Source organism: Gavialis gangeticus, unplaced genomic scaffold, assembly GCF_001723915.1.
Source record: "Gavialis gangeticus isolate Ggan-Ray unplaced genomic scaffold, GavGan_comp1, whole genome shotgun sequence".
In the NCBI taxonomy this organism is placed as follows: domain Eukaryota; kingdom Metazoa; phylum Chordata; order Crocodylia; family Gavialidae; genus Gavialis; species Gavialis gangeticus.
This window is the reverse complement of record NW_017729031.1, coordinates 42,982,295-43,006,865: the sequence shown is the minus strand read 5'-3', so window position 1 is coordinate 43,006,865 and position 24,571 is coordinate 42,982,295.

The following is a 24,571-nucleotide window of genomic DNA, read 5'->3' as shown; positions in this document are numbered from 1 at the left end:
CTCTCTCTTGCTGAGCTGGCTGGGACCACCACATCTTCCCTTCAGTCCCCACAACCACCCGTGCTGTGCAGCACCAACACTCTCATACCATCGCCTCCATCCCCGGGCCTTTCTGTTTCAAGGCCTGCCTCGTCCCTCTCAGGCACTGCTCTGCTCACTACCTGAGCTTTGGACACCTGGCTCCAGCCTCTCTGGGAGCCCCACCGGGGCAGCCCCTCCACTTCCAGCCCCGGCCCTGGCTTTCACACCCTTCCAGGAGCTCAGATGCCAGCTGTACAGTGAAAGCCCAGCAGAGACCCCAGGTCCTGGGCATGGCCCACATCCCTGTGCCAGCCAGAACCAGTGAGCCTGGCTCTGCCTCTACCTCTGCACACCCTGAGCTCCAGAGCCGGCCTCCTCGGCAGCCTGGATCCGGCCTGCCATGCTGCATTACCCGCCTGGCGGGGGGCCGCAAAACACAAGCAGGTTTTATGGGGCATAAAGGAGTGCGGTGCCAGGCGAGGTGAGCCCAGCAGGGGCCGAGGCAGCCGTGTCTGCGCGGCCAGGCGGGCAGTCAGTAGTGCGCTGGGGATGGTGCCTGGGGCGCTGCGCCAGCTCTGGGGCTGGCTCCACTGGCGGGCTCCGAAAAGGGCCCCGGGAGGCCGTGGGCCGGGAGCCGGCCTGGCACCGCGGCATGGAGGCTCTGCTCCTCCAGGAGAAGGACGCGGCGTCTGCATCCCTTCGGCCTGCACGCTGTCCTCAGGGAGGGATCACTGTGAGATGAGGCTGCTTTCATCTCGCAGACAAAGGCAGGGGAGATCAGAGGCTGGGAGCCGGAGGGAGACGGATCTGGAGCAGGAGGAAGGAGCAAGGTGCAGGCTTCCTGCAGCGTGGGGAGCGACTGCTAATTAACCTGCACCCTGGCTGTGGCTCTTTCCCTGCGGCAGGGGTCTGAACCAGGCAGATCGGGCAAGGTGACTTGTCAACTGGCAGTCTGAGCCCACCCCACTGCAGGCCTGGCCCCAGCTGCCCACTGATGCAGCGCAGCCCCAGGGCGGGTGGGTGGTGGGAGGAAGCGGGAGAGCCCCGGGAGTGCTGCCCTAGCCCTGTCCCTGCGCCTGCAGCCCAGCATGGCTCTCTTCCTCCAAGAGGTGACACACCTCATCCTGCAGCAAGGAGTACGGAGGAAGGGGGACCCATGGTCTCATGCTGCCCATGCCCCCGCAGGCAGCAGAGATGGGGACACGGTTGACGGTGCCATGTGACTACTTTCCTTCACAGCCCTGCGCTGCCCGTGTCCCTGTGGCAGGCAGAGGTAAGGACACAGGGGTGCCACATGGGTGCTGCCCTCATCCCTGTCGGGGGGCAAAGGTGAGGACATGGGAGTGCCACATGAGTGCTGCCCTCATCCCCATGGGGGCAATGGTGAAGACATGGGGGTACCATGTCAGTGCTGCCCTTGGCGGCCCCGCACTGCCCACGTCCCCGGAGGGCTGCAGCGATGCCGCCTGCAGGCCCCGGCTGCGGAGCTGCTGCCTTTCTGCGCGGCGGTTTCAAGGCTCGTCTCGGGCACCGGCAGGCGGGTTTCAAAGGCAGCGCTCAGCTATTTAAAGCCCTTATTGTTCCGTCCTTGACACCGGCAGCCGCATCCTGCTGCCGCGAAAGGCGAGCACGGCCCGGCCGGTCGGCACGGGGAAGGCTCCTAATGAAGACCGCGCAAAACTGCCGCCTCTTTGTCCTGATCACAAAGCTGCTTCCCAAACACCCCCCTTTCCCCAGCTATATATAGCTTGCAGGGCCCTGTGGCATGCTGGGAAGATCCTCCAAACAACCAGGCTCCTGGGATCCCTTCCACGTGCCACAGGGGCAAGGCAGGCTGACCTGCCCCACACCTGGCACCCCATGCCAGGCACCCCACGCCCTGGTGCCCCACACCATCCATCTCTCAGCAGGGCCAACACACCCAGCCGGTGCTGCCCCCCCGCAGTTGCCCAGGGCCAGATCAGCCCATTTCACAAGGCTCCAGGTCCTGGAGCAGAGCAGAGCACCCGGAGGCAAGGCGAGGCTTTAAAACACTGGTGGGGGGTGACAGGCCCCCAGGACAAGACAAATGCAAGCAGTCCCCTCTGCCCTGTGCTGCTCTCACCACCTTCCAACCTGGCCCCTGGCCCCGGCCTGGCTGCCCCCGGCCACCTCGGACCCTCCACTCACATCAAGCCTGTGCTGAGCTGCCTGCAGCCGACTGGGGAGTCGGAAGTGATGTAAATGAGGTCGTGGTCCAGCTGGCCAATCCGCAGTGCAGAGCTAGACCTGCCGGCGCTGCAGCAGGAGAGCAGGCGTCGTGCTTGGCCACGCCAGGGGCTGTGCTGGGATGGACGTCCACATGACAGCTGCCCACGTCCACGCCCCCACGCTGGCATGCCTGTGCCCACAATGACATCCACACCTGCCTGCCAGGGCCACATAACCTGCAGGCCCCCAAGAGCTACATGCTGCAGTTGCAGCCCCCTGGCACTGCTCATCCCCAGGGCCTGCCAGCACAGCGAGGCCCAGCCCGGCCCGGCCCAGGAGGCTCGTGCCCTGTGTAGGAGGAGCCACGTCACCTACTGCTTCCCCTCCCGGGTCTCCCCTGCCACCTCCACCATCTTCCTCTTCTCCAGGGAGGCTAAGCAGGACCCCCTGCCTCCCCTGGGGCACGCACCCTGGCGCAGGCGTCGTGCGGCTCCAAGCAACCCCGCCAGAGAGCCCTGCACCAAGCCGATCGATGTCACCCTCCCCCACAGCCCCCCCGCTGCAATCGCAGCTGGCATCGGCTGCACCGCGGTGCCATTCGCGGCTCTCTCCATCCAATATCGGCAAGAGATATTGACAGGAAATGAAAGATTAATGCTCCCAGCAGCACCTGCAGCCGCCGCTGCACCTACAGCCCCCAGCAGCTACCGGACGTGCTCCGCATGGCAACTCGGGCTGGGTGTTGTGGGTGTGGAGGGCGTGGGCAGAGGGGCACTGGCAGCAAGCTCCCACTCCCTGGTCCTGGTGTGCACAGCTTTGGCTGGCCCAGACCTACCTGGAGACGCAAAGGCAGGGCAGCGGGGAACGGGGGCCTGCAAGTGGAGGTCTGTGGCAGCAGCACCTTGGGGAATTCCCCCCCACCCTGCGTGTGCGAGTCCCCCAGGGCTGGGGGAGCAGCCTGGAGCAGACTCTGGTGCAATGAGCCACCTCAGCAGGCGCTGATCACAGCCAGGATCCTGGGCCCCCGCCACCTGCCTGAGAAATGGGGCAGCACAGGAGGGGCCCAGGACAGAGCCCCAGCCCTCAGCTTGTCCCTGGCACCCCCAAGCCGCCTTCTCAGCCCGCAGCCCAGAGCAGCTGTGCCGGCTGCAGCGTGGCCTGCCCCTGAGGCACTGCGGGTGGCAGGTGGGGACCCGGCGTGCGGCTGGCTCGCTGCAGCGCGATCAGCTGGGTTGCATGTTCATTCTCTGCGCAGGCAGGGAATGAAGTTCAATCCGTCTCCGGCGCGTGAGCTGCCTGCTGCAGCTGCTAGCTCAGTGCCATGCACAGCTGGGTGCCAACACACAGCTGCCCTGCGCCTGCCACGGCCCATGGCACTGGGAAGTCCCATTGCCCCCCCTGCAGCCCCCAGCCCTATTCCCCCAGAGGTAGCTGGCCCAGACCCTGGCCAGGCCCCTCCACCTGCCACAGGGTTTCCAGCTTCATCAGAGACAAAAATGCTGCTGGGGCAGAGGCAGGGGCAGAGTCTGGCCAAGGCAGGAGTTGGGACCAGAAGCAGCAGCTCCCACCCCATGGAGACACAGTACACCTTGCTCCACTAGCTCACGCATGTGGGCCCACCGTGCTCCAGCAAGTGTGGGCCAGCAGGGCCAGGGAGTGTTTTACTGGCGATGTCAGTAGCCCCAAGGACCATGGGCCCTTGTCCTGATGGGAAACATGGAGGATCCCCCGATGCTGGGTGGGTGCAAGCGTGTCCAGAGGAATGCGAGCCCGGAATCCCCTGGATGCGCAGGAGAACCATGTACACGCCATGCTGCATCGGCACACGCCTGCTTTGGGAGTGCCAGCCCCCACAGGCTGCTGCGGGGCACGGGCACTACCCGGAGCACAGCACTGGGCCTGGCCCCTTGGCTCACCAAGGCAGCGATGGCAGAGCTCAACACCACTGCCCCAGCCCAACCCCGCCCAGCCCAGCCCAGGCGCTGCAGAGCCCCACCAGCTACACCCCTGCATCACGGGAAGCTGCGGGCACCTCGGCCTGCTGGGCCGTGGCACTGTGAAATACGGCCCCTATAAATCCCGCAGGGTGCGAGCCGTAATTCTCAATATATTTTCAAATATAGTTCAATTATTTTTCCCATATATCACGGGGAAATTGCCTTGGCGAGTGGCGGCGTTAAGCGGGGAGCGCGTGGCGGGGCGGCCTTAATAGGATTGTGCATGGTATTATGCATGAGGTCGTTCAGGACACAGTGGGGAACCCGGTGCGCACCGGCGAGGGAGGAAGGAATAAATCAGGCTATTAGCCCAGCACCTTGATCAGGTTTGCAGGGGATTAATCTCTGCGGCGTGCGGGGAGCCAGCTGGAGGCTTCGTGGAGCGAAGCTGGGCCCCTCCCCTTGCTGCCCCACGCTCGCCCAGCCCTCACGATCCGGAGTCCAGGCATGCATGGGGAAGAAGGCAGCAATGCTTGGGAGGATAGGCTGCCTAGGTGCCCCGGCTGGGCTGTCCCTGGTCCTCTGTGCTTGGCCAGGCCAACCCCCTGCTGGGCTCGTGTCCGGGGTCCCTGGGTTCAGACTGCCCTTCCCACAGTTCCCCCAGCAAAGCCATGGCACTGGAGTGGCACCGGAGCCCCCAAGGATGGAGAAGCCCAGCTCGACCCGGTGTCCTCGGGTGCTGGGAGGAGCAGTGGGGCTGGGCTCTGCACCCTGGCTGCGGCATCCCATGGGTGGCTGCGGCATCCCGATGCAGGCTGCGGCATGGGGAGCAGGCTCATCCTTCAGGACAGGCGCGTGTAATCAGCCGGGACAGGCGCGTTCCTGTATGTCCCCATGAATATTTATGCAATTTGTGCAGCACTGCTGAGCCCGGCCACAGAGCTGGGGTGAATGTTACCCGCCCCCCAGCTCCCCCCTGCACCTGGACCCAGGGCACTGCCCCTGGGGCTGCTGGGGGGTGGGAAGAGGAGGGGATGGCCCCTGGGGCAGGGTGAAGGAAGGCATGCAGGAGCTTGGTGCTCCGGTGACAGACCAGCGCTGAAAGGAGCAGTGTGGGGCAGCCAACACTGCGCACCAGACCAGCAGCTCTGTGGTGAGTCCTCCAGTCTGAGACCCCCCAGAAACATGGGGTTGGCAGCCCCGGGCCCAGCTCTGGGCGGAGCCAGCACCCTCAGCCCTGTCCGCGCCAGGGCTGCAGCACCAGCCCTGCCGGGGTCCGTGATGAGGGGCTCAGCACAAGCATTGCGCTGGGCACTGCACAAAGGCACCTGTGACCCCAAGAGCACCCGTCCCAGGCTGTAACAGGTTGAAAGAGACCTGGGCCCCTAGCCTGAGCCCTCTGATCCACCCCAAGCAGCAGGAAACGGGAGCCCAGGGTCTCCCCCAAACACAGCGGGCTCACAGGCCAGCCAGGGAGAAGGGCGGCCCCCACCCAGCCGTGGGAGCATCCGTGCCAGGGTGCCAACAGGGGCCCGGGCATGGCCATGTACCCTGGGCCAGACCGGCCCTAAGCAGGTGGCACGGGTGCGAGTGGCAAGTGCAGGTAAGGTTTACAGTAAAGGGAAAAACAAATTATTAATCATGAGAGCAGCCCCAGCCAGGCTGTCAGGGCCGCGCGGGCTCATGAATATTCAGCGCTGGGCTCAGCACTAAATCTCATTTAAATGTCAGGGACCATTAGCCAGAGCGGGAGGGGGCTGGGATGGCAGCTCTGCTCCGTACCTGCCCCGAGCCGGAGCTGGGCCAGCCCGGGCCGCAAGCGCCAGGAGTCTGGGAGCCACTGCCACACCACCCATGGGATGCACGGGTGATGGGAGGCTGAGTTGGCACAACCTGGGCACCCCCCAGCTCTGACCCTTGGGCACCCACCTGCTGACTGGCCCTGGGCAGCCCGACTTGGGCCCTGGGCACCCACCTGCTGCCCGACCCCAGGCACCCCTGGCTCTGGGCCCTGGGCACCCTCAGGGCTGAGCCACAGGCACCCACCTACTGCCTGACCACCTGGCCCCAGAGATGGGCAGAGGAGGGGCACTGGGCTGTGACCCCCAGAAGGGTACTGAGACTAGCCCTGTCTCCCGCTGCAGCCCCCGAAGCTGGCGGCCAGCACTGGTCCTACCACCCAAGCCTGGCCAGGCAGTGCTGAATGCCCTATGCCTAGGGAAGCTGTGGGCCTGGTGACCCCCGGGTCCTTGCTGAGAGCCCCCAGGGACTCTGCTGCCAGCCCGACCCTAGGCAAGGCCTCACGCCACAGGGTCCCGGCTCCCATCAGAGGTCCCTGGGTGTGATGGCACCAGCAGCCGCAGCCAGCTGGACGCAGCAGCGGAGGTCCCGGGGCCCTGGCAGCCCTGCGCTGGCACCGACCCTGGCTCTGGCTCCGCGGAGGCGCCTGGCAATTACACGGATACATTTAAGCTCTTAATCCAACTGAAGATTATTCCAAGGTCGGGGGTGTAAGGCAAATCCCCGGTGCTGCCCGGCTGCCGCGTGGCCCTGCTGCCACCTGCCGGGGCGGGTGGCAGGGAGCACCATGGGGGCACCCGCTGTACCCACGGCCCAGCAGCCTCATCCCCACGGTGGTGAAGGCAGTGCTCCCCTGCCAGCCCATCCTGGGGCTGTGAGCCTTGCTCCCCACAGTGCTCAGCATCGTTGCGGACACACTGGGAGCCCACAGGGATGGCACCGGGCCCTACATGCCACCGCAAAGCCAGCAGGCCCCTCCTGTAGGACACGGCCCAGCCCGGCCACGTGCACAAGCCAAGACCAGGACTGGAACAGAGGGAACCAGCCAGGTGCAAGCCCCAGGCACATGGGACCCTCAGTGCCTGCATGGGGGAGCCTCAAGCAGGAGCAGGGGGTCCTGACGCCCCCACGTGTGGCCCTGGTGCGACCGCCCACTGCCCCAGGCTGAACTCAGAGCCAGGCTTACAGCCTTGGCCCCTGGGGTGGGCGTCTGAGCCGTCCCTGTGATCTCAGTGACTCTTCTGGCCTTAATGTCCACGGGGCTCCAGGGGGGACAAGGATGTGGCCTGTGGCAAGCGCAGCACCTGTCTGCTGCAGCCGGGATGTGGGCAGCCCTCCATGCCTCCCTGCCATGACCCCCACACCTCCCGAGGGCTCCCAAGGCACGCGCCCTCCCTGAGGGCCAGGGTCCGTGCCCACTCTGGGCTCTTCACAGTCAACAGTGCAGCCCCCAGCCCCCTTTCAGCCCATGCGCCCCAGCATGGACAGCCTCACAGCTCCAGCTTGCCCGCTCGCAGACACCTGCGGTGCGCTCTGCCCCCACGCACCTCAATACGCCTACAGCACACGCCATACCCCTGCATGCCTGCTACTGCACTCCTGCCTCCCCCCAGACACCCCCACATGCCTGCTACCTCGTATATACCCAGTGCACGCACAGCCCCCCACACATACACCCACCCAACACGCTTCCCCGCACACCCACCCGGCGCCTGCCGCTCAGCCTTGTGCTCACCCCCAGCCACCAAACCCCTCCTGACGCCCCAGCCCTGCTATGGACAGGCCTCTCGCCCTGCCCTGGCCAGGTGGGTGGAGCGCATGGACCGCAGCCGTACAGCGCTAAACAGAAATGGTAAACATTATTGCCGCGCGGGACAGGCAGGAGCGGGTGGATGATGAATAGGCAGCGAGATGGATGGGTCCCTTTCCCACCGAGCCGCGGCCCCTTCGCGGCGCTCCCTCCGGAGCGCGGCTGTCACCTTGTCTCTCTGCGGAAGGGCTTTCACCCGCATGCCGGGGGAAGCGATGCCAGCACGAGAGCGGGTTATTAATACAGGAGGGGGGGGATGGAATCCATTTGACGCTAAAATAGCAGAGAGACTGAACGGTGCTTTTAAACCCTGCTTTTAATCAAAGGGAAAGGGAGAGAAGTTCGAACAATTAGGGAGTAATGAGGAGCTTAAAAAAAGCAGTTCGGAGATGAGCCCGGGCTTGCCGCGGTGAAGAGCCCTGAGAACACTGCCGAGACGCAGACGTGGTGCATTCACGGTCATTGTCATCGGGAAACACAGGCCAGCAGCCACCGGCTCTGGGACGCATGGGCCCTGAATGGCCTGGGGGAATGGGGCAGGTCCCAGGGGCTGAAGAGGGGCAGGGGAGCCATTGTGGGAGCCTGTGGTCATCAGAGCCCAAACTCCGGTTCCTCATGAAAAAGGGAGCGAGCGAGGACAGAGGCTAAGCCTCTGCCGGGGAGCACAGGACCCCAGAGCAGTGGGGAGTGCTTGGGCAGCGGCCAGGGAGTGCGGGAAAGGAAGGGCACAGAGCCCCGAAGCCATCTCCGCCAGCTGTCCAGCTCCCAGCTCCGGGGAGGAGAGGGGCTGTGGGGTGATGGGTGAGGCCCATGTCTGCTGCTTTACGGGGGACATGACAGAGGACTCACTACCCTGTGGGTAACAGGAGCTGGGGCAGAGCACGGGCACTGCCAGGGCCTGCAGCAGGCGGCTCCTGCACCCCAGCCCTGTGCCGAACAGACGTGAGCCCTCACACATGGAGGCCGAATCCAGCAGCCCCTCCCTTATTAACCGCCCGTGCTAACAGAAAGGAAACTGAGGCTGACCGTTGGGAAGGGTCCCCCTACACTGGCGCCAGGGTTCAGACTGGACTGACTCCAGATTAGGCTACGCAGTTTGGAGCAGGTGCAGACCAGAGCGGCACCGATGTGCAGGCCAGGGCGGCGAACCCAGTGCAGTCTGCTGCTGCCTGCGCCAAGCGAGGAAACCTTGTCCTCTCGAGAGCTGGATCTGCCCCACGGCCGCCCCGTGCCCAGGCAGGAACCAACAGCTCTGCCCCGGGGAAGCCAAGAGCCTGCGGTGCCCGGGACAGGCAGGACAGCGGTGCCCGCCTGCCCGCCCCTCATCACTCACCCATCCCTCACCCCGTCACTCCCCCCGGCCCCCCCAGTGAGTGACAGGGACCCGTCGGGAGCAGAGCGCGGGGGCTGCGCAGCCGCTCGCTGCCGCAGCAGCTGGGTAATTTTCATGCTAAGTGAAAAGTAAAGTGCACAGACTCTTTATTAGCACGAGCGCGGCGCGGGGAACAATGAAGGCAGCGATGATCGTTAACTTTCTAATCGGAGGAGAAAAGTCCTCCGTGCAATTTTTATGGTAATAACGGCGGCACTAAAGATAATTGCTCCCCGCGTCGCGCGGCGCCGGGAACGGTCGGGGAAGAAAACAATTGCTGGCAGGAGCGGAGCCAAACTTTCCCGGAGACGCAGCTGCTCCACGCCCCGCGCCCCTCACCCCCCAGCCCCTCCAGTAGGGCCCAGGGAGCCCCCAGTTGGGCCTGCACCCTCACCCTGGCCCTGCTGCCATCTTCCCTTGTGCTGCCCCCAGCCTCACACTGGGACATGGTGCTGGCCCTGGCTGGGACCCCCCACCACCCCACACCCCCCTTGGAGGCTGTAGTGGGTCACAGCACCTGCCCTGAGGCAGAGCAGCAGGCACGGGGGCTGGAAAGCAATGGCACATAAAGTGCAAGCGGGGCCTTATCAGCGTGCACGGTGCGATGGGGGCTCACGGGGAGGGAGCGCAGCCACGAGCCACGGGACACCCGACTGCGAGGGCACTGCCCCAGGCCCAGCCAGCTTCTGCAGCAGAGCCAGCAGCTGCAATGTCACCAGGCCTCATGCCCTTGCTGCCCCCTCCAGACAGGACAGATGGACCCACTGGCTTAGGGCAGGACGGCACCTGCGGCCAGCAGCACTCAGACCAGGAGCCCTCATGCCCTTGCCCTGGGCCCTTTCTCGCCACCAGCCAGGGGTCCCTTCCCTTCCACGCTGATCTGGTCTGGTGCTGACCCAGGGGAGCGAGAGCCCCGCTCCATCCTACAGGACAGACATGAGGGTGCCAGGACTGACCCCTGGCTCCCTGCGCCCACCGCGGCGCTTCAGCCAGCAATTTTGGGCTCTTTTGGGTCAAGGCCGTAGGGACCCGTCCACCCCCATGGCCCTCGCAGGCGGCAGGGCCAGTGCCTCTGCCGGCAGGGAGGGGAGGGAAGGGGCGGGCGCCCAGGCTCCCTGGGGACTCGTCAGCACAGGAGGAATTACAGCCTAGCGACATTTTAACGAGCCGGCGTCCTGCCTGGCATTAATATTCCAGGGGCCGCGATTCCCCAGCGGGCATTTGAGCGAAAGGAACCGACCCCAGTAAAATCAAATAAATAAATCTCTGCCTAACCGCGGCACCTCCCCGCCCCCGCGCCCCCCCGCGCGGGCACCCGTGGCACTCGCTGTGATTTCCCTTGCGAGCCCGGCCGCGCGCCCCGGCCTCCAGCAGGTGATTTATCCTGCTCCGGCGCCTGGGCCGGGGGCGCGTGGGGATGATGCATGGGGCCAGGGCCAAGGTGGCGGCAGGGGCAGGCAGGGGCACCGGCCGCTGCTCCAGCCCAAATGAATTGTGCTGCTTGACACATCAAATCTCCTCTGGGGAGAGCGGGGGCCGCATGGGGGAGATGAATGAGGCCTTGGGTCGGTGGCACAGAGCCGCGCGCTGATGCCTTCCCCCGGGGGCTGGGGCTGAGACAGGCCAGTGGACCAGGACAGGCAGTCTCGGGGACCCATCCTGGGCATGCACAGCTAGGGGCTGGGCCACTGCTCCCCATGAGAAGCCCACGCCAGCTGCACCAGCCGGCTAGAAGAGCCGTGCAATGAGCTTGCCCCATGTCCACTGGTTGTGGGCTGAAGCTTGTGCATCCGCACCTTGGCCCTGTCCTCAGGCAGGGAGCTTGGAGCAAAAACCCTAGGCAGCCCTGGGTTGGTGCCTGGACTGCCGTCCCCCGCAGTGAGCAGGGTGGCCGTACAGGCTCACCCCCTCACCTTGCTGTGCCCTGCTCCAGGCTCTCGGCATTGCTGGCCAGAGCACCGGAGGGCAGAGCCGTGCTCATGCGTCCCCTTCTGTGCCCCAGACACCAACACCAGGGCATCCAGTATGGGAGGGGCAGGCAGGGATTTGCCCCCTGCTCACCCTGGCCAGGCCTGGGGCATTTCCCCTCTCTCTGCAGCAAGGGCACAGCCTGGGCCTGGGCTCTCTCCAGCGCCCCCCCCCACCCCCCAGCAGCAGCAAGATGTTGGTGGCTGCGGTCTCCCAGTATCCCGGGGGCAAGGGCGGGGGTGATGCTCAGGGCTGTGTCGGGGTGACGGTGTTGTGCAGATCCGAGGTCGCGCACGGGGTTTGTTTGCGCAGGTCTGGATGAGGCCAATCCTGCCTCAGGCTGGATGAGACCCCACAGCTGCCTGCTGGCCCCACGAATCCGGGATCCTGTGCAGCTGCACCAGGCGGCAATGGTCACTGGCTGTGAAACGGAGTGAGCAAGATCATGCACTTCGCACCCCCCCTGCAGCGAGTACCATGACACAGGGGGCCAGGGAAACCGAATCACGCAGGCGACGCCTCAAGGACCACTGAACTCTCATGATCCACCCGTGGTGGCACCAGCAGAGGGTCCAGGAATACCCCCACACCACTGCCACGGTCAACACAGCAACAGCTCCCCTCCTCGCCACCAAGAGCCATGGTCCCGCTCGGGACCCGTGCAGCAGCAGCCACAGCTGGCAGACCCCATAACATCTGCCTACAGGCCAGGGAGCCCACGTGCCACATGCCCATGGTGGCACTGGGTTGGGGGACAGAGGTTGCATCACCCTTGGATCTGCTCTGACACGCGCAGCTGGGGCCCAGGAGGCTCTGCCGGCCAGCTCCCAGGCCCCGGGCGCTCCCCTGGCTCTTCCCTGACCCCCTCACTTGCTCCAGACACTGCAGTGCCAGGAGCTCACCCCCCCCGCCCCCTGTCCCCAGTTGCTACAGGCCTGCTCACGTTAGCCCACGGTCCCCAGTGCTCGGCCAGGGGAAAGCTGTAGCCTGGCCACAGCTGGCTCTTCCCAGCCCTTCCCACCTCCCACGGCATCACCTCAGCAGCCAGTGACGGCCCCATGGTAGGGAGACCGGTACCACAGGACTCCCTGGGTGTCTGCTTTGGACATTGCCCGGCAAGAGGATCCCAGTGGCCCCGTGGGGCTCACTGCAAGGACTCCCCACGTGCCCACGGCAGCGAGAAGGCCCCAGTCTGGCAGCCACCACCACTCTGCTGTTGGGGCCTCACCAGGGCCGGGGTTTCCCAGCCAGAGCGAGCCCAGGCAGCCATGCGTGCACCCAGCTCCCAGCACAGAAGGGCCCACTGGCAGCTGACCGGGTCAGACGGGGTCAGGACACCGCGCTGCTCCCCTGGGCCCAGCTGGCATCTGAGTCACAGGGAGCAGGGCAGGGCAAGTCCAGCCGCCGGCTGCAGCCCCCTGCCCATATGCAGCGGCAGAGATCAGCTTCCTGCACCTCAACCTGCATCTGTGAAGCCACACGGCCCACCGAGGGGAACCTGCCGGGGGCTGGGGACCTGACCATCCCTGGCCACATGCCAGCACCTCATGCAGTGGTCACCGTGGTGGCAGGGCTGCAGCCAGGCTCCCATCAATGCCAGCTTTCAATCTATCTCCAAGATGGCTCCTGAGGGTCCGGGCTGCATCCTGCCAAGAGCCAGTGTCTGCTCCAGTTACTGTCTGTGTGGCGAGTGCTCAGGACTCCAGGCTGTCACGGGGATGACGAGTTGGAGCCTGACATCTCCATCGAGCCTGGGGCATAACAGGCAGCGCCAGAACCAGGGCACGTGCTGATCATGGGGGGAAGGTGGTGAATCCCACAAGACTCAGGACCTGGCCTGGCCCAGGGGGATGGCAGGTCCCTGCAAACGCTGCCTGTGAGACACGGCATCGTCTGCTGGAGCAGGAGAGGCCCAGGACAGCCTGGGCATTCCCACTGCCCACACAGGCTGCAGGTGAAGGTGCCGCATGCAGCCTCCAAGGGGGATGAAGGCAGAGCCCCCCAGCAACACGACCCAGCATGCTGGGCCAGGGAGAGACACCCCTCGGAGGGACCCAGCCTGGGGAGAGCAGGGCCCTCGCACAGCACAGCACCGCAAGGGCCTCATCCTCACCCGCGGCGCGGCGCTGTGCACAGGAAGGGCTGGCCTGGCTCAGCCAGTCCAAGACCTCGTAGCTGAGGCAGCTGCAGAAGCGCCGGACCGGCTCCGTGGCCAGGACTTACTCGCCCGGCACCAGGAGCCTCAAGCAGCAGCGTGGGCCAAGGCCATTGCTCCCACGCTGACCTGAGCCAAGGCCCCTCTGCTCACAGGCTTGGGGCCTGGGAGGGGCCACGTCTCCCCACCCCTGCACCGAGCAGCCCAGCACAACCCCCACCCCGCAGAGTCCTGCACACAGGGCATCTGCACACGCAGCCCAGCCTGCACACGCCCTGCCGGCTTGTGACCCACCGCTGCCCTGGTCCCTCGCAGCAGTGCTACGGCCTGCCCGTACACATGCCGGAGGGCCCCCGCCAGCAGGGACAGCTCCAGCAGCAGCTCAGCTCCCCCAGGCCAGCTCACAGGCAGTGAGGACTGGGATCTGTGGAGCCTCATTCCCCATCTCTGCCGGGACCCACGGCGATTGGGTGCTTCAGAGGCTGGTGCGAGAGCTGGAAGCTGCCGTGAAGGGCCAGTGCAAGGATCAGGCCGTGGAGGCATGTGTGGCAGGGGCACGGGGTCAGCAGGGAGAGAGCCACATGGGGTCGGGTAACAGGAGCACGTGGGTAGGAGCAGCACATCCCCGAAACACCAATGCAGATGCAAGGGCGTCCCACCCCACATGCCCAGTGACCAGCCCCCGCACGCCAGCCCCTGCCCCCTCCCAGCCACAGCCTGCTCGCCAGCCTGCCATCTCGGTCCCAGTCTAGGCCCAAGGGCTCGTCGCACCTGCCAATGCCAAGGAGGAGGAGATTAGCCGAAGCGCGGCCGCTCGCGCCCCAAGCCACCGCTTCATATTCATGAGACTTCAAAGCATTTCCTCGGCTCTGCCTGCACCCGCTAATCCTCTACTGCAGCGCTGGGCCGCCAGCCCGTGCTCACAGCCCGCGGCCGGGCTGGCTCAGAGCCACAGTGTGCAGTGGGGCTGGTACAGCTCCCCGTACTGCCCCCATGGCCCTCGCCAAGCTGCCCCCCATGCCACCTGCTGCAAGCGTCCCCCCTCCACCGCCCCATGGTAGAGCCAGTGCCACCATCTCACTCCAACTCATGTCCAGTGTGAGTTGGAGCCCATTGCTGAGTCCCTGGCCACTCATGTGGGGAGCTAGGCATGTGGAGGGGTGGGCAGTGGCTCCGTGTGAACAGGGGGATGGAGATGGCGTGAGCTGAACGTATGCATGTGAGACTGCACCATGTGCTGTGAGCGGTGCAGAAGAGCGAGAGAGGTTTGGACAAGGATGATCCTGGTTTGGACATGGCTTATCTGGCTTCAGGCAGACTTTGGACTAGATGTGACCCTGCAGGTCCCTGCCAGCCCCATGGCTCTGGGATTTCTGTGGTTCTACGAGAAAGAATGTGCACGTGTGCAACTGCACCATGTCTTGCATGGGGCAGGGGCAGGAAGCACAGAAGGGATGTACACGGGTGTGCAATGGTACCACGCATTATAAATAGCACAAGAGCAGTTGGGCCCAGGAGCAGAGGCCATGTGTGTGTGTATACGCATGTATGTGCGTGTGTAACTGCACCATGTGCTGAGAATGATGCAGAAGAGTGTGTGTGTGTATGTGTGCATGTATGTGTAACTGCACCATGTGCCAGGAAAAGGGCAAGGGCAGTTGGGCCCAGGAGCAGAGCCCATGCGTGTGCATGTGCACTGTGCAGCTGGCCCGGGGGAGGTGGCCTGCCCCCACCATCCATCACGCTGTCAGGCAGCGAGCGAGGGCATCACTGAATGAATCGCAAGGGCACACGTGTGCATGTGCCGCGCAGCAGGCCCACAGAGAGGAGGCCTGCCCCACCATCCATCGTGCTGTCAGGCAGCAAGTGAGGGCATCGTTGAATGGATCACAGGGGCACACATGTGCGTGTGCATGTACAAGTGCATGCCGTGCAGCCGGCCTCGGGGGGAGGCCTGCCCCTGCCATCCATCGCGCTGTCAGGCAGCGAGCGAGGGCATCGCTGAATGGATCGCGGAGACACCTATTAACAGCCCATTGTTGGTGCTAATCGTTCTGCGGGCGCCACAGCCCCCCCGGCCCTGTGCTGCGGGCGGCGAGCGCACACCGGCCTATTCAGGGGCGCTCAGCCGTTCAGTGCCGCAGCAGGCAGGTGCTGCTTTTTCTTTCTTTCTTTCTTTTTTTTTAAAGAAATTTTTCAAGTTCCAAGCCAAATCAGCCAAATCAAGTCCAAATCCACGAGTCAGTCCGGAACCATAAGTGACCCCACAACCGGCAAACATCCTCTACCCTCACCAGGGCCTTCAGATATTTCCAAAGTCTTTTGGAAGGCATCCTACGTGCAGGCCCAAGCCCAGAGGCTGGGGATTCGGATACCCCCAAGTTTTGCCTGCCTTTGGCCGTGTGGACGCAGGAACAAGCTAGGGAGGAGCTCCCCATTTCCATAAAATGGGCATTAAGCCCCAACACCTCGGCGGGTACTAAACCATGCCACAAGAACAGAGAAGCCTGAGAGGGGACCTGATGGCTGTCTATAAACTTACCGGGGGCACCAGGGGAGGACAGGAGAATCCCTGTTCCCAAGCACTACCAGGAGTACCAAGGAACAATGGCCACAAGCTCGCAGAGGGGAGATTCAGACTAGACATCAGGAGGCGCGACTTCACGGTCAGGACGGCTAGGATCTGGAACCAATTTCCAAGGGAAGTGGTGCTGGCTCCTACCCTAGGGGCTTTCAGAAAGAGGCTAGACAATCACCTAGCCAGGGTCATTTGACCCCAGTACTTTTTCCTGCCATGGCAGGGGGTCGGACTTGATGATCTGTTCAGGTCCCTTCCGACCCGACCAACAATAAAACTATGAAACAGTTATCCCTGGGAGAACTGCCTTCTTGGACCCAGATACATGGTGTTTCCCCTAAGGGACGGGGCTACCGCCCACGCAGCTTGCCCCCAGCATGTGCCAGGCAGCGGGGTTTCCCCTCCCAGCAGCTGGCAGAGCTGCACCAGAGGAGCCTGGTATTTCCGGGTCAGCGCCGGGCAGGGACAATTCCCTGGGCTTAGACCCTGCCAGACAGCACCAGTGTCATGGTGGCACTACCAGGAGGGGCTGAGTACCACTGAGCCTGGCCAGCACCCTGCCCTGACACAGGGCCCAACCAGGGCAGGGGCAGACAGTGCAGTCACTTGCTGGGACCTGGCTAGGGGCTGCAGACAGGGTGGCAGGAACCCATGGCCATGGTCCCAGAGCCCCCGTGTGCCCAGGGAGCCCCCAGCTCAGTGGCGTTGGGGCAGGAAGCCGGGGGCGGCTTGAAGGGCTGACTCAGCGCCTGGCAGCCCCAGCCCCGCAGAGCCATCTCCTCCAGCTGGCGAGGGCCATTAGAGCCGCTCTCACGCACACAGAGCCATAAAGTTTATGGGGCTCATCATTTAGCAGTAATGGAAATAGTTAAATCTGTCTCCGTTTAAGCAAACTCTGCCCCCACGGGAGCTCTTGGCGCCATGCTCCCAGGACTGGGCGCAGACGGACGGGGGATCCCGGCCCCGCCGCCCACGAGGGGGGAGCCACGACCTGCAGAGCCTCTGGGAACGGCAGCTCTGAGCCCCCCACATACCCCTTCAACCCTGGGGACAGGAACTGGCCCGCTGCGCTCCGCATGACGCCTCCCTGGCCAGCCCAGCAGCCTTCAGCGCACCTGGGCCACCGAGCATGGCCCAGCTCCCACGCTCTGGCCCCCGGCCCCCGGCCCCCGCACTGCTCCACATGGATGTGGCCCCCTCGTGGCCCTGCCACCCAGGTCTTGCGACGCCTGCAGCTGCACTTGTCTCCCTGCTCCCTCCATGCACCCTCGCTGCACCCGGGAACCTCGTGCTGCCTGGCAAGGCTGCAGCACAGAGATCGGTCTCCCACACGCCTTGCCCCAGAGATGGATGCTGAATGTGCTCCCTGAACAGACCGGCTCTGCCATCCGGACCCCGGCCTCCATTCCCAGCCAGCAGCACTGCCAAGGGGCACCAGCGCAGACAGCAAGGGCAAGATGGAGGGGTGGCAGCACCAGATGTGGGTTGGGCAGACAAGCCCCTTCCTGTGGCCGGCGCCTGCAGCTTCCCCCACCCACGGAGACAGCTGGAGCCACAGGGGCCTGGGAAAACCCACGCCCCCTGCCCGGGCTGCCAAGGCCCTGACCGCCTCACCGGGTGACCGGCCACCTCTGTGCTCAGACCAGAGCAGGTGAAGAGCAGGCGCTAACCCTCCCTGGAAAGCCACCAGGCTGCAGCTGGAGCCCGGCCTTGCGCCCTTCCCGGGAGGGGCCAGATCTGGCTGGCCCTGAGGGGGCAGCCCCACTGCCCTGACCCCCGGCCGTCCCCATGGCCCCCCCTCAGCAGGCCCCACTGCCCCCACAGCAACTGCCCCCAGTGCCCTGACCCCAGGCAGAGCAGCCACACCTGTAGCCCTGACCATGGCACCTGTGCCCAGCTGAGGCAGCCAGGATCCCTGCTCCCTCCCTCCATGTCTGGGGGACCCACCCCTCCCTGCAAGGAGAGTATGATTAATTACAGAGTAAGCCATTAATATTCACACCTAATTAAAGATCCTTATCGTGAATAATGGAGCTGACGAGGCTCCACATTATGGGACAAGGGCTGGGGGGAGCAGAGCCCTGCAGGGAGGAGGAGCTGTGGAGGGGAGAATGAAGGGGGGCTGGCAGCAGGCAGGGTTGCTGGTGGGGAGGGCTCAGGAGTCCAGGACTGCAGCAGTGAGGGATGCTGGGGGGAAGAGCCCAGGGGGATGTCTGGGAGGCCAGAGCAGAGCCGGGCGGGTGGTACTGGGGCATGCAATGCCCTGCAGGGCATGCCGGGGGGAACAGCCTGGAGGGGGATAACTGGGCTGCAGTGGACCTTCCCATGGGCTCCAACAGCTCTGGACAGCAGGATAGGAGAGGATTTAGGGCTGCGGTGTCCAACGTGCAGCACGCGGGCTGGACACGGCCTGTGGAACGGTCCTGTCTGCCCTGCCGGCAGCTTGGTGGAGGCCTGGAAACTGGGACACGGCCCAGTGCAGAGCCTGGGGCCCTGGACCCCAATGGGCATGGACATCGGTGGCTGCCACCCCAATGCAGCCCCTGCAGCCACCCCAACGTGCCTCATTGCTGGCCCCGCAGAGCCGGCTCGAGGAAGCCCAGCCATCCAGGTCCGCCCAGAGCCTTGGATGAGTTTGACACTCCTGGTCTGGGGTTGCCTGGGGCTGTACATCCTGGCCCCCAGACACGCTGCCCCAGGGCGCTCAGGGCTCTTGCATGCAGGCCTTCTCTGCCCCCCCAGCAGTGGATTCCCCAGTGCCCTGCACGGGGTGGGGGGGCTAGGCGCGGGGCCATGCAGTCCCCGGGGGCAGGGGCAGGGGGGCTCTCGCCTAAGCTGCTGTTATACAAATGAAAGGTTTTTAGTGGGAAAGACTCGGGCAGAGTAATACATCTCCTGTATTGATCGCAGGCCAGGGACCAAGGCGCGGCTTAAACAGTAATTGATTTCCAGCCGCCGCGATGTGCTGGGGAGCATTGATTTACCAGCACTGCAGACACACTGCTACTAATCTGATTAAAGTATTTAGCAGAAATGTTATTCTTTTAAAAAAACATGGTGGGAGAGGAAGGGAGAGAAGCGGGGGTGGGGCTGAGGCTGGTGGGGTACGGGGCCGACAGGGGTAAGAGCAGAGCCCAGATGCCAGCAAGAACAAAGCAATCAGGTACCACAGCTCCCACCAGCCATTTCCACCATCCTCCTTGGGCTCGAGGATGCATGTGAACCCAGCGGGGTCCTCATAGGGACTGGTGCCCAGCATGGGTGCAAGCAGAGCCCATTGCCTATGCACGCTGGCCGGCTGCTAGTGCAAGACCTCGCCTGGGAGCTGGCTGCGAGAAGCAGGCTGGAGCCGATCTCCATCCATGGCAGAGCGACATTTCCGCTCGCTGGAGTGAAGGGAGCTTGTGCAGCCGGGAACGGTGCCAGCAGCACATGATTGCGGGAGCCAACCCGTCCAGCAGAGAATATTCATGAGTCCTGCCGTGCCACGAGCTGGCCGGCCATGGCCTGGGCGGCTGATGGCGCAGGGGTGGAGGTGCCGCGTGGCCGGGCCAGATGTCCCAACACATGAACCCAGCCTCTTGTGGGCTAAGGTAAAGCATAGGGAGTATCTGAAGTCCTGGACTAAAAAGCTGGATGGAGGATGTTTGTCCGTAGTATTTGGGGGCATCCAAACCCCAAGAACTCCAGTCTTAGACCTGCACGTAGGATGCCTGCCAGTGGATTTGGGAGCATCTGAAGTCCCAGGGTGGGAGCCTGGGATGGAGGATGCTCACCAGTAGCAGCGCCAAACATGGTGTTTGCAACGATTGAGTTCTGCCTGCTCAATCAATGCGGTTTTGGAACGACTGAGTTCTGCTCAATCAATATGTTTTGGAACTGATTTGGCTAATTTGACCTGAAACACGAAATATATTAATAAATAAATAAAAAGTGAACCTGGAGCACAGAGGGAGCTGAGCCTGGAGAGCCCCCTCCTCTGCCCCTGCCTTCCTGGGTGCCCATGGGCCCCTTCCCAGGACCACGCAGGGGAGGCAGAGCAGGGGGCTCCGGGCTACAGCCCCTGTCCCACCAGCACCTCCCTCTGGCCCTGGCAGTTTGGCTCCAGCCCAGGAGTGGTCTCGGGGCTGCCAGCAGCCAGGAGACCGCCTCATGCCATGGTTGCATTGGCTCAGGCCCCTGCCCAAGGCACCAGCTCCCAGTGCCTCTCTGGCATTTGGGGCCTTGAACAAGACCCCTACCCGGTAGCCAGTGAGGAGGGGACGCTGTTGCAGTGCCCCTGTGGGGCTCCCCATCTGCCAGCCCCTTGTGGCCCCTCACCTGAGTGAGGGGCTGGGAACGGGGGTCTCCTCCTGGCCATAGGAGCTGCCCTGCGGCAGGAAAGAGAGAAGTGGGGGCTGGCGCTGCCCGCTGCCGCCCCTGCCACACTCGTCAGCCCAGTTAATTAACACGCAATATCAAACAAATAAATTATTCCTGCTTCTCATTGATTCTAATTTACTGGCCCCTGGAGAGCCTGGATCGTCAATTCTGCCTGTCACCCCTGCTTAGCAGCTGCACCAGCCCCTGCCCTGTTTGTCTTCCCTGGCCTGCTCTGTGACCTCCCGGGGCCGGTGGCCAGCGCCATGTCAGCACCAGCACCAGCACCAGCACCGCAGCCCCTGCACAGCAGGGATGGGGGGCAAACCCCAGCTCCCCTCAAACGTAGGGGCCTCCTCGGCCCCCAGCCCTGCCCTGTATCCAGCGTGGTCACGTCGGTGTGGACTAGCTGCTGCAGCCCCCCAGCTGCAGCTGCATCTCCATGGAGAAGAGACGGCAGCACCCCCGTACCAGGCCGCTGCCAGGTTCTGCCACCCGCTGCCCCATGCCGCCCTGCAGCGCTGCTCACCAGGGCCTGTCCGGGTCCCAGACCCATCGCAGGGCCAATGGGAACCAAGTCAGAGCATCCCCTGACAGCTACCCTCACCCAGGCAGGCCTTTGACACCCGCCTCCTCCACAAGCGATTGATCCCTGCTGCAGCCCCTCCTGGCCAGCACCAGGGCCGCTGCGATCAATCCATCCCATCCAGGCAGCTGACTACGAACACTGGCAGCTGCCGAGCACGGGGCATGACGGGGGGATCCCGGAGAGACAGCCGAGCTGCTTGGACCAGGCCCAGCCCAGGGCTGGCTCTGTGTCACGGCACAGACCTCGGCGCCCGCGTGGCAGCCAGGCTGAGCTGCTGGAGCCGTGCCCGACATGGAACACGCGAGCAGCGAGATTTACAGGGTCGTTTCTTTGACGGGGCCAGTAACCTCAGCAGGAGCCCTGCGGCAGGGTGCTTCATGCCCGAGAGCTCGAGTGACATCTACAGAGCTGGGCCAAGAAAAGATAAAGCTGAACAAACCGCAGCTCCGCTTGCAGGACAGGCATGAGTGCATTGCAGTGCAGACACACGCTCGCCTCTCCAGGCCTGGCAGGGCCCAGAGCAGGGCTCTGTCTCCCAGGCCGGTAGCTCCACACCCCATTCTGGCACCTCCTTCCCCAGGGGATTCATTTCCACTGGGGAAACCACAGCAAAACTGGCTCTGGCCCTGCCCTCCCGGGACTGTGCCCAGGACCGTGCCTCCATGGCCAGGATAAGAGGGCAGCGTGCCCCTGAGTGTGCACACATATGTGTTTGTGTGTCTGCAGCTCAGGTCACCAGGACACTCTGGGGAGGGCTCTGCCCAAGTGGAGCAGCCACCCTAGACCAGCACGCAGGGTCCAAACCGCTCAGCCAGGGCAGGGAGCACAGGGGCCAAAAGGACCCGTAGGAAGAGATGTGCACTGCGCACATGGCACTGCACACTGCAGCCCCAGCCCCTCATGAGCCCAGCCAGGGCCGTGGCAGCTGTCTTCTCTCTGAGCCTGGCTCTGTGAAGTCAGAGGAGGGAGCCAAGCAGCAGTCTCGCCTGCCCCTGCCCTGGGCGTATCTGGGTCACAGTGAGTATGGATGAGTCACTGGCGGATGAATCAGCCATGGCAGAGGCCGTAAGGCCAGGAGAGACCAGCCGGTGCCTGGCCTGAGCCCTGCATCACCCGTGCTGCCCCGTGAGCTGATGCATGGGCATGGGGCGCAGGCCCCAGGGACATGAGCCTGGTGTCAAGCCAGAAGCAGCGGCACACTGGAGCAGGGACCCTGGATCCCACCAGCCCACCTGATGTACCAGCACCATCTTGCTCTGCTCCCGATCCCTCCTCAAGCATCAGGCACAGTTCTGGCTCCCTTGTCTCAAAACCAGGAACCTCGCTGGGGTGGGGGGTGGGCAGGGAGGCCTGGGGTCTGGCAGCGCCAGTTGGTGCTGTCAGCCTGCAACACGCACCACACCACCGGGCCACGCAGGGACACTCCTGCCAGACGTGGAGATCACGGGCACCTGGCATGGGGGCACAAGCCCTGGGGGTCCCAGCACCTTGCAGGGCAGCATCACAAACCAAGCCACGATGCTGCCAGGGCTAGCACAAAGCTGAGCCCACTGGTCTGAAACCTCCTGGGTGCGCCACTTGCACCCAGCCCCTGCCACCCACCTGCCTGCCTGCCCCACACACGTGAGGGAGAGGAGAGGGGAGGCAGGCATGTCCGGAGACAGCAGCACCCGCCAGGAAGGGAGGCAAGGAGGGCAGCCAGGCAGGGGTGTGAGCGGGTGCGGAGGTGCTGGCCCTGGCACCTGCCGCATCCTCCACCCCAACCTGGCTCGGGGAGGATGGCATCTGTCACCTGCGTGTGGGGGGGCCCTGGCAGCGCCACGGCTGGCAGCCGGGAGATAAGCCGGCTCATCCTCATTGTGTGTGATGGGAGGGAGATTTATGGCTCCGAGCTGGGATCTGCAGCTCCAGCACACAGTATTGATCGCTGCTCTCGCTCCTCTCCAGGCTCCTGCTCCCGCTCACCCGCCTCTCCCGGCAAACAACCAGCCACTGCCTTAACCCTTGCGGGGCCCGGGGCCCAGGGCTGCTTGCTGGGGCAGGGTGTGGGGGGGCACAGAGAGTCCCACAGCTGGGGCAGGTGCTAGGGCAGGCTGGTCTGGGGGCCTGGGATCAGGGCACGGCACGGAGGTGAGGGGTGCTGGAGCCCCCCGCCCCTATGCTAGCCCTGGCTTCCCCACAAGCAGCACTGAAGCTGCTCCTCCATCCACACCGGTGCCCTGCAGAGAGTCCTGCCAGCGCCTCTCCACCTCCCACAGCCATGTGCAGCACCGTGCTGCAGGGACCGGCCCCATGCCTCCAGCCGGCCCGGCCCTGCCCCAGTCCTCGGGCGGCTCCAGCTGCTCCGTTCCAGCGCCTGAGCAGGGCTCCCCAGGGCCCGCATGAGAGGAAGACGCCGCAGCAGCTCCTTGTCGAACAGGAATCCTAATTACTGCCAACATGCGCCAAGAGGCCGTGCCGGCGACTGAGCCAGGCGCGGGGGGACTGGATTCCCCATGCTGGGTCGTGTCAGGGCGACCCCGGGGAAGGAGCCCTCCCGGACTGTGCCAGGGGTATGAGCTCCTGGGGCCTGTCCAGCAGAGCCAGGGTCACCCAGTGTGACCCAGAACAAGCTCCCCCCCGACCCAGCACCTGGGTCTCAGGCACAGGGCCTGGGCAGGTGCCATGGGGGCAGCAGGAAAGCCTAAGGAAGGCCAGTGGCCAGGCCTTCCCTGCCTGCTGCTGCTAGGATGCCTGGGACTGGCCTGTACAGTGCCACGATGTGGCCTGGAGACATCGGGACTGAAGGTCTTGCCGTCCCGGGCAGAGGCCGAGTGCTGGCACAGGCTGGGCTCCCTCACGGCCAAAATCTTGTGCCCAGCAGCACGCTGCACTCACTACGCCCCGGGAATGGTGAGCGGATGAGGCCTCTGTCCCAAGGCCAGGCAGTGCCAAGGGGGGTCTCCTGGCTGACAGGGCACAGGGACAGGCCCTGCTGCCAGCTCGCCCCGGCGGGGATGCACCTTTGCATTCGGAGCTCAGACCTGGCTGGCACAGATGAGGCAGCCGAGTTGCTGCCCAAGGCAGTTGGGACATAGCTCCCTAGAGCCCGGCTTACTCTGACCTCGCTGGGGCTGGTATGGAAGACACAGGGGCTGAAGCCAGGGCCCAGCCTCATGGCGCCAAAGGGAGAGTCCCAGAGGACAGCGCAAAGCACAACCGGTGAGGGGGGAACCGCGGCGGGGCTCTCGCTGGATGTCCACTGGCACAGGGGCCAGGACGCCACGAGGGCGGGTGGAAGGGACGGGGACGGGACGGGACGGGGACTGCGGGCGGCTCTGCAGCAGCAGCAGGAAACGAGGTGTGAAATGAGAGTTCCTGCCCAGCGCCCAGAGGGAGCGCGCAGAATACTGAGCAGGGAGCCGCAGCGCACGGGCGGGCAGGGGCGCAACGGGGGGCGCCGCGGCAGGAAGCACTGCAGATGGGGTCAGTGCCCTGCTGCAGGTGGGGGGCCTCCCGGAAAGGGGGGACCCCAGAGCACCAGGGGACCGCAGGTAGCGGGCTAGACCCACCCCCCAGGAAGGGGCCCGCCCAGCTGGGGCTCTGCCCTGCACCCCCTTTGCCTGGGGAGCGAGCCCCTGCCCCCCCGTGCGGGCTCCCTGCCGCTCCGCCGAGGAGATAATTAAATCCAGGATTTGGGCAGGTTCCGCATCCCCTGCCAGGCGGAACCGCAATCAGCGTCGAGAGCCCCCGCCCCCGCCCCCACCTGCGCAGCTGCCAGCAGCGCTGACGCCCCACCCCCGCCCCCGCCCC